At 38.7% G+C, this 17,559-nt stretch overlaps 1 protein-coding gene across 2 annotated transcripts in view; it reads left to right on the forward strand.

The window, feature by feature from the left end:
• LOC127618260 (adenosine kinase-like) overlaps positions 1-17,559 on the forward strand; it is a 272,393-nt gene that overhangs the window by 65,015 nt on the left and 189,819 nt on the right. The window lies entirely within an intron of this gene.

Consider the following 17,559-nt stretch of genomic DNA (forward strand, 5'->3'; position numbering starts at 1 on the left):
TATCTTGTTTCTGAACAACAATCTAATTCGAGCAATTCTGTGATTTGGCGACTAAAAACAGCCATTTGGCTCCTTAATGTTCAAGTTTAGGAGCCAATGCTCTAAAGTCTTTTTTTAGTCTGGAGCCCTGAAACAGGTGGAGCTGTATGTCCTATGGGGTATGCAGTGGATCAGCTTTAAACAAAAGATAATGCAAATGTGTTTAACTATGACCCCTGGTCTGCAGAGATACTCAGAGGTCTAAAGGTCAAAAAGTCAGAATGTTATATCCAAGGTTCCCTCTAAGCTGATTTTTAAGTTGATTTTCTTCTGTTGCTCCCACACAAATAAAAAGCAGACAAAAATATGTGGTAAAAAGCTGGATTCTTTATTTCTTGAATTGTAAATATTGAATCATCTGCATGCTTAAATGCTTTAAATGAATTGGATATTTAATGCATTATAGCTTTATTAAAGTTAAATTAATACGGAAGCAGATCATGTAAATAACTTCAAAATCCAAAACTGGCATTTTTCTGTGCAGTCAATGCCTCTTCTATGAGTTACGCAAATGTTCTGATCTTAGTCATATTTTAGTAACATTTAGCCATATTGACATTTTAGTCACTGAACACTGTAAACATTTTTAGCTATAAGAGTATTATTGATAAACATTTGTCAATCTTGTCCATCCAAAACATATATATATATATATATATATATATATATATATATATATATATATATATATATTACACATTTTATTGTTGTTGTCATTTTAGAGTTATTTGTCACATATGATTGATCTTATCATGATGATGACGTTGCGAGCTGCAGACAGCGGGGGTGAGAGACGAGCGTCTCCGTGTTAGTGCGCATCAGCTGGCGGAACTTTAAATCTCTCCCGGTCTCGAATCCCGCTCAGATTGGGTCTCTTCCGTGACTGGTTGAAGAGGCTCTGACCACACAGAGAATGACAGTTTTGGAGTTTGTGTTTATTTACATGGCACACTCCCATATTATATGAACTTTAATTAAGGATGAAATAAAGATATATCGGCAAGCTGTGTTTCTATCAGACACTCGAGCTGCAGTGCACCTCTCGTCTCGTGTGTCATCATCATGGTTTTATATGATCTCAAGTTACGTTAAATGACATCAAGTACACACACACACACACACACACACACACACACACACACACACACACACACACACACACACACAGTGCATCTGGAAAGTATCCACAGCGCTTCACTTTTTACACATTATGTTACGTTACAGCCTTATTCCAAAATGGATTAAATTCATTATTTTCCTCAAAATTCTACAAACAATACCCCCATAATGACAATGTGAAAGAGAAGTTTGTTTGAAATCTTTGCAAATTTATTACAAATAAAAAACGAAAAACAACCACATGTACACAAGTATTCATAGCCTTTCCTCAATACTTTGTTGAAGCACCTTTTGGCACCAATTACAGCCTCAAGTGTTTTTGTGTATGATGCTACATGCTTGGCGCACCTATTTTTGGGCAGTTTCTCCTATTCTTCTTTGCAGGACCTCTCAAGCTCCATCAGGTTGGATGGGGAGCGTCGGTGCACAGCCATTTTCAGATCTCTCCAGAGATGTTCAATCGGGTTCAAGTCTGGGCTCTGGCTGGGCCACTCAATGACATTCACAGAGTTGTCCCGTAGCCACTCCTTTGTTATCTTGGCTGTGTGCTTAGGGTTGTTGTCCTGTTGGAAGATGAACCTTCGCCCCAGTCTGAGGTCCAGAGCGCTCTGGAGCAGGTTTTCATCCTGTTCATTGCTGCATTCATCTTTCCCTCGATCCTGACTAGTCTCCCAGTTCCTGCCGCTGAAAAACATCCCCACAGCATGATGCTGCCACCACCATGCTTCACTGTAGAGATGGTATTGGCAAGGTGATGAGCGGTGCCTGGTTTCCTCCAGACATGATGCTTGCCATTCAGGCCAAAGATTTCAATCTTTGTTTCATCAGACCAGATTATTTTATTTCTCATGGTCTGAGAGTGCTTCAGGTGCCTTTTAGCAAACACCTGGCGGACTGTCATGTGCCTTTTATTTCATGTGGCTTCCGTCTGGCCACTCTACAATACAGGCCTGAATGGTGGAGTGCTGCAAAGATGGTTGTTGTTCTGGAAGGTTCTCCTCTCTCCACAGAGAAATGCTGGAGCTCTGTCAGAGTGACCATTGGGTTCTTGGTCACCTCCCTGACTAAGGCCCTTCTCCCCCGGTCGCTCAGTTTGGCCGGGCGGCCAGCTCTAGGAAGAGTCCTGGTGGTTCCAAACTTCCATTTATGGATGGAGGCCACTGTGCTCATTGGGACCTTCAATGCTGCAGAAATTGTTCTGTACCCTTCCCTAGATCTGTGCCTCTATACAATCCTGTCTTGGAGGTCTACAGACAATTCCTTGGACTTCATGGCTTGGTTTGTGCTCTGACATGCACTGTTAACTGTGGGACATTATATAGACAGGTGTGTGCCTTTCCAAATCATGTCCAATCAACTGAATTTACCACAGGTGGACTCCAATCAAGTTGTAGAAACATCTCAAGGATGCTCAGTGGAAACAGGATGCACCTGAGCGAAATTTTGAGTGTCATGGCAAAGGCTGTGAATACTTATGTACATGTGATTTAAAAAATAATAATAATAATAATAATATTTTTAATACATTTGCAAACAAAAAAGAAAACTTGATGTGAAAACTTCTTTCACATTGTCATTATGGGTTATTGTTTGTAGAAAATAAATAATTTAATACATTTTGGAATAAGGCTGTAAAATGTGGAAAAACTGAAGCGTTGTGAATACTTTCCGGATGGTGTGTGTGAGTGTGTATGCGCGCGCACTTAATCCAAAAACTTATTTTAAACTTTTGGTCACCTGTGTGTGCGTGCGTACACACACACACATATACAAATATGCACACTGGTGACCAAAAGTTTGAAATAATGTACAGATTTTGCCATTTCGAAAGGAAATTGGTACTTTAGTTCACCAAAGTGGCATTCAACTGATCACAACATTTAGTCAGGACATTACTGATGTAAAAGTCCTGCTTAAATGGCTGTTTTTAACCTATGCGTTTCACCAAAATGACATTATCTTCAAAAAGCAGACTACAGCTTCATCAACAGCTGATAGCACACGCTCCATTTCACTCACTAACTCTCTCTCTCACACACACACACACACATCCTTGTTTCTTAAATAACATGTTCGAAACAGCCCAAGCTGTGATACTATTAGTTCTAAAGTTATGTTTTTGAAAGACTTGGACTCATCATTTGTTTTGAACCAGCAACAGCAGATTCTAATCCATAGTGTAAGAAAGTAGTTCCATGCACAAATACGTTTATGTTCATACGCAGTTTTTCCTAATGTTAAAAATGTACTTGTTCATTGAACTGTCGAAATATAAGCAATATCACACTCGGAAACTTGCTATTTGGCCCTAAATCAGCACAGATGTAGGGTCGCATCACACTCTTGCTCGTGTGATATTACCTTTATATATATATATGTGTGTGTGTGTGTGTGTGTGTGTGTGTTTACATCAGACATGGCAATCACAACAGATTTATAGATGTATGTTCCCAATTTATAGCACAAAAGAGTCCGTTATTTTAAAATCAAAGCACTTCAGTTTTGCAGGTCTACTCTTCAACTTTCCAGAAACGGTCTATATATTGTTTTTACCTTATCAGAGTTCTTTCCTATTCCCACGGCATGTGTTATGTTGTTTATGGGTATTAATAGAAATTCTAGTGTTCCTGATGGTCCAGTAGGGTGCTCTCATAGAATCCGCTCAAATGGTCTTGTTGCTCTCACGGCCCAACTAGACAGTTTGATTCCTCCAACACATGTCCCGCACTCAGTACTGGTACTTATTTTCAACCCTCGTGTACTTTTGCAGGTGGCTGCAGATATCAGCAGTTTTAAGACCTCAGGAGCAGGAGTTATTTAGATATATATTATCGAAAACGACACAGAATTTTCTGATTATCTCCAGATGATGCACTGTGTCCGAATATAGGGATGCATTAGGTTGCAAAGCCTTACACACGCACTGCATCCATCACTGTGAAATACAGACCTCTGTATGTGATGAGGTAAGACTGTGAATAATCATTTGGGAATCTGCCAATAAAAGCAAATGTGATTTTGTTAATTTAGTGTCTGACTCCTTACTGTTACCGACCAAATTTGTTTTGATCTGAATACAGCCTGAAAGAATGGAATCTCAGGAATCTACAGCCTCTGCATGAATCTCAGCATTTATTTGCTTTACAGTATTTGCTGTAAATTAGGCATAGGCCATGATGGGTGGTGTGATTAGTCGGTTAGCCAGGGCAACAATGAGATCTCGAGTTTTTTATTTTTATTTATTTATTACATTTTTAATGGAAACTGTGCTTTAATTAGCATGCTGACAGCATGCTTTGCTTTAGCTGGTTGACAATTTGCATGTTAAAATCCTCTCCGAAAAGTTCAGGTGGATGAGAAAGAAATGTCCACTGTCTGGTTTTAAAAGTGAGTGTAATTTTCTGAGTTTTTTGTAGTTAATGTTTTATCGAGTAAAGAAAACAACAAACAAAAAAGAGGCCTCCTAACCTAGAACTTAGTTCAACCTAAACTTTTATTGTCATAAAAAGCATATGTGAGATTAAGAACATAAGGGATTTTGAAGGTTAATGCCCTTTCTAGTTTTTAATCCACAAAACCGATCTCCCTATCCTAAACCTTAAACCTAAACCAAACCGATAATGTCAAAAAAATAATAAAATGCAGTTGCTGAAGCAAATCGGTCACTTACTCACTAAGACTTGTACCCCGGTCCTTTGCCTTGCATTTGGAAGCCACTCATTTGAGCTCCCGCACATTTTGAATACGCTCGAACAATCTTTTTATAAATGTTGTAGGTTATGTAACACAAATGATCAAACGTACTTCCTCACAAGTGATTAATGGATTAAACCACTTGAGTCTTATGGATTAATGCTGACTTTTGTGATCTTTTTTATTTATTTTTTTAGCTTCAAAATGATGGCACTCATTCACTTCTATTGTATTGACCAAAATAAATGGTAAATTCTTCTAAAAATCTTAATTTGAATTCAGCAGATGAAAGTCATACACATCCGGGATGGCCTAAGCAAGACTAAATTATTAATTTTTATTTTTGGTGAACTATTATTTAAGACCGATTAGACAACTATTTGTTAAGGCAACTGGCTGACTAATTGGTAACAACTATGGTACATAGTTTTGCACATCTCTAGTGTAAATGTCTTTGCGAGGATAGCTCTTCATCTGCCACGACAGATAACAGTCAAGGTGGTAAAAGTTGTACCCATTTGAAGCGGTAGTAGTTCCGAAGGCTGCCAGTTATATATGGGTTTTTAAGCAGCAGGTTGATCAGACAGCTCTTCAAAGTTGGCTCATACGAGAAAGAAGATTGATGTGGAACTGGGCCTCTGAGATTAACACATGGCACCACCTGGAATGCCAGGAGCAACACAACCTGTGTGTCGGTGTCGTGGAAAACGAGAGCTTTCAAATGCAATGACATGGACTGCCTTGTGAGTGCACATCAAAGCACCCATGTGGAGATGAGGTGCTCCAATCAGAGAGCTGTTCTCCGCCTCGGGCGCTGCTAGGCAGACGTGGGAGGGAGCATTTTCTGCTCCCAATACCTGACCAAGATAGGTATACCATTTACATGGAAACCAGCCAGCGGAGAGGGAGTTATCTGCTCTCTCTGCATCAGGCTTTCTCTTTTCTCCCGGAGTCCATGAAATCAAACTGATCGGCATTTTTTCTTCTTCTCTACCTTCATTCTTTTTTTCACCCCTCTGCTTGTACCTATGCAGTGTGGTTCACTCCAGAGAGTAAAACACATTCCCAAAGGGAATATGTACCCCAAAATATTTATTCTGCTGTTATTTTTACTTTACTTTTTTACATGGTTCTTGTAGAACATGAAAGTTTGACATTTTGAAGAATACACTGGGCCACTTTTTTCTAAACAATGAAAGTGAAGACTGACCTGGTCTGTCAACTTCTAAAATGACAAAGTACCATAAAGTAGTTAATATAAATTGTGCGCTAAGTCCATGAACGCAGGCTCTTCTAGCTGCTCAAGCTTGATTTCGTGCATTTTTGCAGTTCAAAATGTGTCAGACCCCATTTCACAACACAAGTAATTGTTGTAGTCCTGCAAGGGGTGCTATAGCAGATATTACTATGAACTTTCAACTTCTATGGTGAGTTCTCTTTTTTTTGTCCATGACTTTTATAATCCAGCTCAGAGCTACAGAGCTTGACTGCCCCAGTCCTCATTCACTTTAATTTTATGGAAAAGGGTGGCCAGGATTTTCTTCAAATGTCATAAGTAGTGATGGGACGATGTGGTTATCTCACGAGGTTAACCATTTGATATTATCTCGATTTGATATGATAACTATAAATTATTATTAATTATTATAATACAAAAATTTGTCTTGATTAGTATCATATTTAACTGAAAAAAAAATTACTTTCAATTAATATTTCTTGAAATTGTATATAATAATGATATAAGCTGTCAGTGTTTGAAATGATGTGTGCAATTGACAAGTAATAACTTTAAGTTGAGATTAATTTGCATAAGTGCTATAATGGTACAGTCACTAAGAGTTTAACATACATTTAACAGACTCGCACAGGTGTTGCTTTTCGTTTATAATGTAAGAGAAGTCTCTGTTTTATAGCGCATCCATGCGATTTGTGATAAAAATATTTATTTAAACTTTTTTTTATCTGACTGTAAAAAACAGAAAGGATATTTAAAGACATTATTCAATGAAAGTGGAGTGCGAGATCTCCTCTTTGATGGACACACATTACACAGAAGAAATTATCCGTTTTAATCTCAAGCACTTTTCAACAAAAGGCAATTTTCCAGTTATTCAAGTACTTAAAGGACCTTGTGTAAACCCTGTAAACTGTTGGGGGAAAAAAGCGTAGTAGAGGTAAAATCAAGTGATCGAGAGATTGATGTTTGACGGGTCATGGACAGAAAACAATGTTTCAAATGTCTAAATATCAAGTTTTGCCTTAATATGGTTCATCACTTTTTTGGTTTGCAATATATCGAATACAATATATCATCCCATCCCTAGTCATAAGTGTATGGAACAGCATAGGGGTGAGTAAATGATGACTATTTAAATTTATGTGTGAACTGTTGCTTTAAAGACCTTTCATACTGTTACCACATACATTCCACACTTTTAAAAATCCTAGGACGTCAAGCCTCTATGGATGGCGCTTTGATGTGTCTGAATTGGTAAATTAGTGCAGGAAACATAGTCTTATTCGGACAGGCACCACTCTGCCCCATAGGAGTTTCACAGATGAAGACTTTCACCTGCAAAAAATAACGATCTCCCATTCTCTTTATATAGCACTGTGTAGAGAACACACTCCAGCACTGCTCTACGGCCCCAGACATCAAAGAAAGGACTGTGAATCACACTCTTGCACTGTATATACAATGTTCCCCAAGCTTTCTTCTCAACTGTGATCCAAGACTCAGCTCTATTACATGTGCTCCCCTGGTGTGGCCCCTTGAGCAACCGAGGGGGAGAGGGGGGGAAGAGGCCGACACTCACCAACAGAGAGAGCAGTTGTTTGGTGCTGCCTCCATTGGGAGGTTAAATTACTCTTCTGGAGCTCAGTAGGCCTATAGCTTTTGAACAGTTGCCACTTCCAAGCACATAAGGGTACATGCAAGTTATTAAAGCAAGATATTGATATAGTCTTTAAGCATTAGCTCACCCATCATTTACTCACTCTTATGTTGTTCCAAATCCATAAGTTTTCCTTGTGTAGAAATCACAAGGAGAAATTTTGAAGAATGTATTTTTTTTTTTTCATGCAGTTACTGTGTCTGGGAACTGGAGCTTTAAAGCTTTAAAAAGGATGCAAAAGCAGCATAATAGGATCACAAAACTAGTTTATATGACATATGTGCTTTATTCCAATTCTTCTGAAGTCATAGTATAGGTATGTGTGAGGAACAGACTGGAATTTCTTTGACAAATTTTTGGGGGGTAATCTCTAATACTATACAGTATGTTTAGTGTGATTTTCTTGATATTTTAGGCATTTTATACTGTGCAAGCAAACGTCTGTTTTTGCTGATCTCCAACCTTTGCTTTGCTACTTCTCCCCATTTGTTGCTGGCCTATAGAGCCTTTGCAGATTCTTTTTGAAAGTGGTGAAGGGGCCCAACCTTGGACTATTTTATTGGAAACACATGTGCACTCTGTAGTTGGAACTCCTCTATGAAGAAAATCACTTAGCCCTCTTCAGCACAAAAAGGCTTTTCCCAGTTCATATTTTTGCATGGAAACTTAATTTGGGGAAAGGTGGTGCCTATAACCAGACATCAGGCTACAAGACAAAACTTTCCATGACCTCATGTTTGACTACTATTTTCTCTCTTTTTTCCTCTCTTTTTAAATACTCTGTCCATCTGACCCCATAAAGAGTTAAGAAAAAGAAAATTTCACGCAACAATTTTAATTTGTTTAATTTACTCACCATCATGTTGTTCCAAATCTGTACGACTTAGTCATACATTCAGTGGAACACAATAAAAAAATACATAATTTTAAACAGTATCCTAGGAACTCGCTTCCATATAATGATGGTAGGCTGTGATGCTCCAAAATGAAACATAAATAAAATAAATGCACCAAAAGAGTTTATAAAAGCGGTCCACGCGTGTGCTATATTCCAAGTCTACTGAAACCATTTGATAGCTTGTGTGCAGAACTATTGTTATTAACAGAACAAGCTGCTGGATGACAATCAGTCAGGCTTCAAAAGTGGACACTCCACTGAGACTGTCCTGCTGTCTGTCATCGAGTCGATGAGACAGGCGAAAGCTGAATCCAGATCATCCGTTCTGATTCTGCTGGACCTTTCTGCTGCCTTTGACACAGTCAACCATCAGATCCTTCTCTCCACCCTCTCTAAACTGGGTATCACTGGAACTGTGCTTGACTGGTTCAACTCTTATCTCTCAGAAAGGTCCTTTGAGGTAGCATGGAGAGGGGAAGTATCCAAGCCACACCTGTTACTTACTGGGGTACCTCAGGGATCAGTGCTTGGGCCACTTCTCGTCTCCATATACACAACATCACTGGGACCCATCATCCAGTCACATGGTTTCTCTTACCACTGCTACGCTGATGACACTCAACTCTACTTGTCTTTCCAGCCCAACGACACCACAGTGTGCGCTCGAATCGCTGCCTGTCTGGCAGACACTTCAACTCAACCCTGCCAAGACCGAACTCCTTGTCTTTCCAGCCAACCCGGCTGTTGAACACAACAACACCGTGCAGCTGGGTCCAACTACAGTTTCGCCTTCCAAAACGGTCAGAAATCTAGGGGTAACCATTGATGATGAGCTAAATTTCACAGACCACATTTCAAAAACTGCAAGATCATGTAGATTTACACTCTACAATATCAGGAAGATAAGACCCTTCCTCTCTGTACATGCCACACAACTGCTTGTACAGTCCCTTGTCATAACTAGACTGGACTACTGTAACGCTCTCATTGCAGGCCTTCCTGCATGTGCTATTAGACCTCTCCAAATGATCCAGAATGCAGCAGCACGTCTGGTCTTTAATGAACCTAAGAGAGCACATGTTACACCACTCTTTGTCTCTCTCCACTGGCTGCCGGTTCATGCACGTATTAAATTCAAGGCCCTGATGCTGGCATATAAAACATTCACTGGGTCTGCTCCAGCATACCTAAAAACATTTATGCAGAGCTACGTTCCCACCAGAAGCCTGCGGTCGGCTAAGGAACGTCGCCTTGTCGTACCAAAACAAAGAGGCACCAAAACACTTTCCCGGACTTTCAGTTTTATCATACCACAGTGGTGGAATGACCTTCCCAACTCAATCCGGGAAGCTAACTCACTCTCTATCTTCAAAAAACTGCTAAAAACACATCTTTTCCATGAGCACTTAACCGGTCACTAAAAAAAAAAAAAAAAATAGTAATTATTTACATTTCTTGTTGCACTTAAATCTGTTTTGTATACTATTCTGATGATAGTGAAACTTTGTAATATGGCACTTTTTGTACCACTGTCTCCCTAAGATGATTCGCTGATGTTCTTCCTCTTTTGTAAGTCGCTTTGGATAAAAGCGTCTGCCAAATTAATAAATGTAAATGTAAATTAACTGAAAATCTTGATCGCTGTCCTAGCTCTACTTGGTATGTTTATTAAAGAAGTAAAGATGTTCAATTCTTAAATGAATTGTTCCTTTTAATTTGATCTTTTAAATTAATTGGTTGATCCAGTTCACAATTCGGTCTGATTGATTTGTTTGCAAATCAGGCTGATTCATTTCTGAAGTTCAACACATTAATTGATCCAGTAACCATGATTAAAAGCCCATTGGAGAGGAGATTTTCAATAAACAACCGCTATTTTTTGACTTCAGTAGACTTACAATATAGTGCACAAACCTTATGAACTGTTTTATAATTTTATGCTTCTTTTTTTTTGTTGTCATTTTGGAGCTTAATACCCCAGTCCTTGTTCATTTGCATTATATGGATGCATCATGTGCATTAAAAATGCACCTTTTTTGTGTGTTTCACTGAAGAAAAAGTCAGTTTTAGAATGACGTAAGGTTGAGTAAATGATAACTGAATTTTAATTTTTGGGTGTATTGTCTCTTTAATATTTTTTCCCCCTCCTATGTTTTATAGTTCTTTCATGGAAGGGCTACTCTCTTTGTAAGGGGGATTGAAATGGTAAATGTTACACATGTATCAAACTTGGCAGGGGAAAAAGTTTGGAAGGAAATTTTTGTGGAAAATAAATTAACGTTTGAAAGCTTTGAAGGCTCATAACAAGACATATACAGTACTAGGGAACCTTAAACTCTCCACAACATCTGTGTCTGATATTCACTACAGAGAGAATATAAGTGAAAGAATGTCTCAATACTTTGACGATATGATTGCATTTCAGATGACACAGATTGAGGATTAAGAGTTATGCGCACTTGAAATCTCTTCTCTTTGTTCAGGCTGAAACTTAATCTCTAAAGAGGGAATGTTTAATAAAAGCCTAATGTAACATCAGCAAAGTGGGCTGTCTGATTAATGACTGCTAATTACCTGCTGGTATTGGGGATGATGTAGAGTGCAGTGAGAAGCAGCAAACAGCCCCATCACTAAGCATGCTCCTCGTTTGTCGACAGAAGTTTAATTGAATGTTAACATTCAAAGCAGCTGTTTTTTGGACAACTACAGTGCCAAGAGCATTTTTATTTCCTTCTTTAGTTGATCCGGGGTCACAGACAATTAAGCGGCCTGAAAAAGAAAGGAGTAACAGACTCACCTTTGCTCCGTCTGCACCTTCGCATTCCTTGAGAGCAGTGGACTGGTAGCCATTTCCGCCCTGCACAGGAAGAGGTGCATGCCTCATGAGGCCAATCAGTTAGGGGTGACACTCAAACCCTGGTGGTGAGCTTTAACAAGAATCTTGTGAATTCACACCTTTCCTCTTCCCTCTCTTAATTTGCCACAAATGTCTTTACTAGAAGAGGTCAGGGGAAAATCTTTTGTGTCAGAGCAATGTTCTACTACACATTATTGTATTAAAACACCAAGAATCTTTTGTTTCAATTGTATTTTTATAAAATAATAAATTTAAGTATGAGTTGAGTATTTGTTTTAAGACAAAGCATACAGCAGCTATAGGTCAACAAACGCTCAATTTATTTCTTTTTGAAGAAAATGCTAACCTTAAATGAGTCAAGAATGTAGTCTAATGAGCTTTTGTAAGGATGTACGTTTCCTCTAGACAGATAGACTTCTAGGAACTTCTACTACTGGTGCAAATCATGTTTGAAGTACCACCATCATGTTTTTTCAGTCAGCAGGTTGCAGTAAGCACAACTACAGCAGTACAGGCAATGCAGGCGTGGTCAGAAAACTAACCACACTTACTGACAGCGGAAGACAGCTCAAGATGAGGATGCATTCTTGCATTGAAACCGCTATATGGAGCACAACTCCGAATTCAGGGGTCTCTAGATGTGTTTTTCTAAACTTATGTCTAACTTGACACAGAATACTAAAAACACTTTATGATGCAATGCAACTAAATGTAAATGCTCCTGACACATGCACAGACAAAGCCCTTATAAAAAGTCTACTAGATTGACGAGTTCAGTTTCTAAATGTATTTCTGTGGTCTGTTGGGCAATTAGAGACTTATGTTCAATTATATATAACTATTTTGCCTTTTTAAGCTAACGTTTGTATGGCCTCAGTGCTGTACTTGTCTGCCACAGTAGTGTAAATATGTTATACTGTATATATTTAAAGGTAATTTATAATTATTTCATAAAATATTTTTTTATTTTATTTGGGAGGCCTTTTATGGCAAACGTTAATTAAATATAATATTCAAATAATATATACATTTTTTAATTGATAGCCATAATCACAATATTCAGTTTTGAATCACAACACACTAAACAAAGAATGGCAAAATTACTGTAGTGTGACCCAGATATCGATTTAATATCGTATAGTCAGGTCCCTGTTGATTACTACTACTAGCATAAACTCTTTACTGACCATTGTTTATGACCTGTCTATGACTGGAGCACATGTGTGGTGTCTAAACTAATATTTCACCACTTGTAGGTAGTCTGAAAACCGAGATCACAACATCTCTAATCTTTATTTTGATCCGTCTGGTGGCCTCCCAGTGGGGGTTCCCAATTCTCTTCAAGCACTCTCATTTATCATGGTGCTCTTCTCTGGACCTCATAATCTAAAATGGTAGGTGATGCACCATGTCCCACACTTTTATGTGACCTATAAATCCATTCAGCATGGTTTTAATTTGTTAAAGGATTAGTCCACCCAAAAATAAAATTGTCATCATTTACTCACCCTTGTGTCATTCCAAACCTTTGACCTATGTTCGTGAAATACAGAAAGAGAGATTATGAACAACTGTAAAGATAATTTTTTTGATAAAGCATCTTAAAAGTTCCCATATCACTGATGTGCTCAATACAAAGTCTTTTGATACAATACAATAGCTTTTTTTTTTTGAGCAACACACCTAAATTAATGTAATCTTCCCATCCTGTGAGCTATTAACTGCTGTGACCCGTACATTGAGGCAGTGCATAGAACTTGAGAATGGGATCAGTATATTTCGTGAACAAATCATTTAGACTGGTTTTGAGAACCAGGTCAACTGATTCTTTGAAGAGATCTGACTAACAGTTTATGGACTGACTTGCTTTAGCTAGTAAACATCGTTTCAACATACATTATAAAGCCACTGTTCCAAAACTGCCATAAAGCCAGAATACATTTTGCAAGTGCACATGGGGACAAAGATCTTTTTGGAGAAATGTCCTCTGGTCTGATGAAACAAAAATTTAACTGTTTGGCCATAATGCCCATCATTATGTTTGGAGGAAATAGGGTGAGGCTTGCAATCCGAAGAACACCATCCCAAACGTGAAGGATGGGGGTGGCAGCATCATGTTGTGGAGGTGCTTTGCTTCAGGAGGACCTGGTTCACTTCACAAAATAGATGGCGTCTTGAGGAAGGAAGGAAAATTCTGTTGATATATTAAAGCAACATCTCAAGAAATCAGCCTGGAAGTTAAAGCTCGGTCACAAATGGACAATGACCCCAAGCATACCTCCAAAGTTGTGGCAAAATGGCCTAAGGACAACAAAGTCAAGGTATTGTAGTGGCCATCACAAAACCCTTACCTCAATCCGATAGAACATTTGTGAGCAGAACTGAAAAAGCTTGTGCGAGCAAGGAGGCCTACAAATCTGACTCCGTTACACCAGTTCTGTCTGGAGGAATGGGCCAAAATTCCAGCAACTTATTGTGAGAAGCTTGTGGAAGGCTACCCACTATTTAAAGGCAATGCTACCAAATACTAACAAAGTGTATGGCCCACTGGGAATGTGATGAACTGAAATAAATAATTATATACTATTATTCTGACAAGTAGTGATCCTAACTGACCTAAGACAGGGAACATTTTCTACAATTAAATGTCAGGAATTGTGAAAAACTGAGTTTAAATGTATTTGGCTAAGGTGTATTTAAACTTCTGACTTCAACTGTATGTTCGATTTGTTATAATTCATTTATAGTCAGTTATATATCTACTTGGGACCATTAAAACAAAATGTTACATATAATTTTATAATTTTATTCAGCTCTCTGCTTACACATTGGGACATCCATAACAAAATAAGGTACTTCAGATGTTGAAAAAATATTATACAGATAAATAATATAAAAAATAATGTCATGCACAAGTGATCATAACTCATTTGATGACAGCTAATTTTTCAGTTTAGTCCAATTAAAAATACTTACCCATGATTTGTTTCCAACTATCTGTGCTATCAATGTTTTTTGGCTACAACTTCCACAGTTGTAATAAAAATTATGTTACAGTTAACTGGGATAAATGTTAGTAAGGGTGTTGATGTGTAGATGTGTAAAGTCTTGTAACTGATGCTGGAGCTGTGCAGGTGTTTCACTTTTCCTCGTTAGTGCGGTTCAGAATGTTGACGTTGTCAAAATGTTTCACATGGTTAGACTTCTCCATGGTACTTTTAAAATAGCACTGTGTGTACCATAAGCGCTCTGACCTGAGAAATGTTTCTCTCATAATTTATGAATACAGAGAACAAACAGCACTGGATAAAGTGGAAATGTACCTACAATCAACTGAAACAAAAGTCAGTCTTTTTGAGAGGTAACTTTGAGACACTTAAGCTAGTGCTTTGTCATGTGAACAAGGGGCTGTTCAAACTGAACGTGTTTTTGCATCCGTTCGCGCCGTTTTCCCTGTAAAAACTTCCCAGATGTTTTTTGACAACTGCGTCACATTTCGTTGTGTTTTTAGCATCTCTCACAGGAGCGCTGCATTTTTAGACACTGTCAAGTTAAAATGAACTTCTTCAACTGATAAAAATGCATCTAGAGACACTTGCATTCCGCTCTATTCGTTGTGGTGCGTTTTGCTTTTTTAGCACAAACACTCGTCTGTTTGAATGGTTACTTGAAGAAATGCTTTAGCCAATAGTTACATGAATGCTACTCGTACTCAAGACAATAAAACAAATACTTATCTCAAAGTCACCAGAATTGAATGCTTTGGTGTTGTTTTTGCAACAAACAAATAAATCTCCCAGGGGAGCATGCCACCGTACCCCCTAGATATAAGGTTTATTAGGCAGATTTCTATGCATACCCTCAGATTAAATCCTGCAGGCGCACATGTGCGCAAAGATATCGATGGAAACCAGAATTAATCACAAGAACTCACTTTTTAAGGAGTGCCCCGGTTGATGCCCTCGCAGGGGTGCTGTTAATGGAGCTCGCATTTCACGTGAAGCCCGGTTGACGCATGCCACACGGATAGCAGAGTGTAATTTGTCTTCAAAGACACTCGTGCACATTCGAGAACATGAAAATCATTTTTAGTGCTCAAAGTCAGAGCTTCATCGCCTGATGGAAATGCGTACGGATGTGGCTGACATGAGTATTAAAATAAAGACAAGTCTTAAAAAAAATGTTTATAACAATATTTACACATTGTATCGATAACATTGTATCGTTGGTCATTGGATCGATACATCGATCCAGATCGATGGATAATTACACCTCTACCATTTACCACCTTTGCTACCGCATTCTCTTCACTTTTTAATTGTAACAACGCTGTGCTATATCGTGTAACATAAATGTCACACAAAGACAGCAAAGATGAGTCAAGCCTGGGGACGTTGTGGAAAGGTCAAAGCGAGTGGCAGACACACATAGATGTATGTGTATTTATAGATGCAGCCGTTCAGATGTGACAAATGGTGATGAACACAGAACTCTTAGATCCTTCCAGCACTTAGTATTACGTGACAGAGTGAAGGTGATGCTACCCCCCACATTATGAATAATGATTAACTGCAGGCAACTGCCAAGAAGGGCTTGGTGGGGAGAGATATAAATAGTCTCTGTCTTTTGTTCATTCGCTTGCTTTCACAGTAAAGAAGGGGCTCAGACCATAGGAGGCGGCAATTAGGCATATGGGAGATGGCAGAGAAGGACCTTTTGTAGCTGTTCTAACAAAGCCACACAGTGCATTTTGTGTGCATTTGCATACACACCCACAGAATTCACATGTTCACAATATGTTTAAACTTTCGTAAGCACGTGGCCTTGGTCACAATGAAAAACATGCGTTTTGTGTCCGAGTGAGAAATTGCATTGAGGAACTGTCCCACGAATGCATTACCGATTGATGGACATTAATGTTAATCAATGTTTTTAATCTCTTAGCTATTTAAAGATTTAACTTAGCACTAAATGGACTAGTAAGGACAAGTTGTACTCTATGTCCTGCCTCCAATGGTAGTTTTGGGTTTGATGGTAGTTTGTATCATTACCGGGCCCAGATGGAATTTGTGCATGCAGGACTCTGCCGATTTCAACAGAATGGCGACATCTGTCCCCTTGCATGTTTCAGCTACAGCACCAATAAGAGTTTTGTACTCTCAGCTCCATTTAACACATTTTACTATGTTTAAATCCATTCCTGAAAATTACGTTTTGCGTGAGATTTTTCCAAAAAATCTGCGCAAAAAATGAAAAATAAAGTCAGAAGATTCCACCCGCCATGAATACAAGTGGCTGCTGTTTACGAGTCTAGCTAGGTAATGATGAACAAGAAACCGCCTTCAATGTTTAAAGCCCCATTCACACTGTGGGCGACATTGTTGCTTGTTGTCGCTAGACTTTGCATTCTGTGTTGCTGGTGGGCGTTCCTACTGCTGTCACCACTCTAACGTTATTGGTGGACGCTACTATTGGTGGCCATAGTAGCGTTTGAAAGGCTGATTATAGATAATACTACCTATAAAGCCAAGATATAATTCTAATTTGACAAGAAATCCGTTCTTTTGCCTCTAAAAATTCACATTCTGCAGGGGAGAGGGTTTTATTTAGCAGTGCTTAATGCATCATATCATTAAACAAGATTAATGTTATATTAGTATATGAATTAAACTCTCTTAGAATGCCGACAACGTTTTCCACGCATCATTTTATTAGCCCATTTCCGTGAAGGTGGTTAAAGACAAATGATATAGAACGGAGAAATTGCTCACAGAAACTTTTACTTTTCCATCTTGCCTGCACTCGACAGGGATGACATGAGCTGCTCTGTCTTCACTCCCATTGGTAGTCACTTGCGAATGTCACTCGTTATTTGCATAAAATTGAAATTTTCTCAATTTGTCACTCGCCACTGCGATCTCTGTCGCCAAAGATTATGACAGCTCGTGTCGCCGGAAGTCACTGAGCTCTCATTGAAAATTAATGGGATTGTGTCTCCTTGTCACGTGATGCCGCTGTCACCAAATGTACTCTAGTTTGCACCGAATTTCTATTGTGAG

The sequence above is a fragment of the Xyrauchen texanus genome, chromosome 24, assembly GCF_025860055.1.
Source record: "Xyrauchen texanus isolate HMW12.3.18 chromosome 24, RBS_HiC_50CHRs, whole genome shotgun sequence".
In the NCBI taxonomy this organism is placed as follows: Eukaryota; Metazoa; Chordata; class Actinopteri; order Cypriniformes; family Catostomidae; genus Xyrauchen; species Xyrauchen texanus.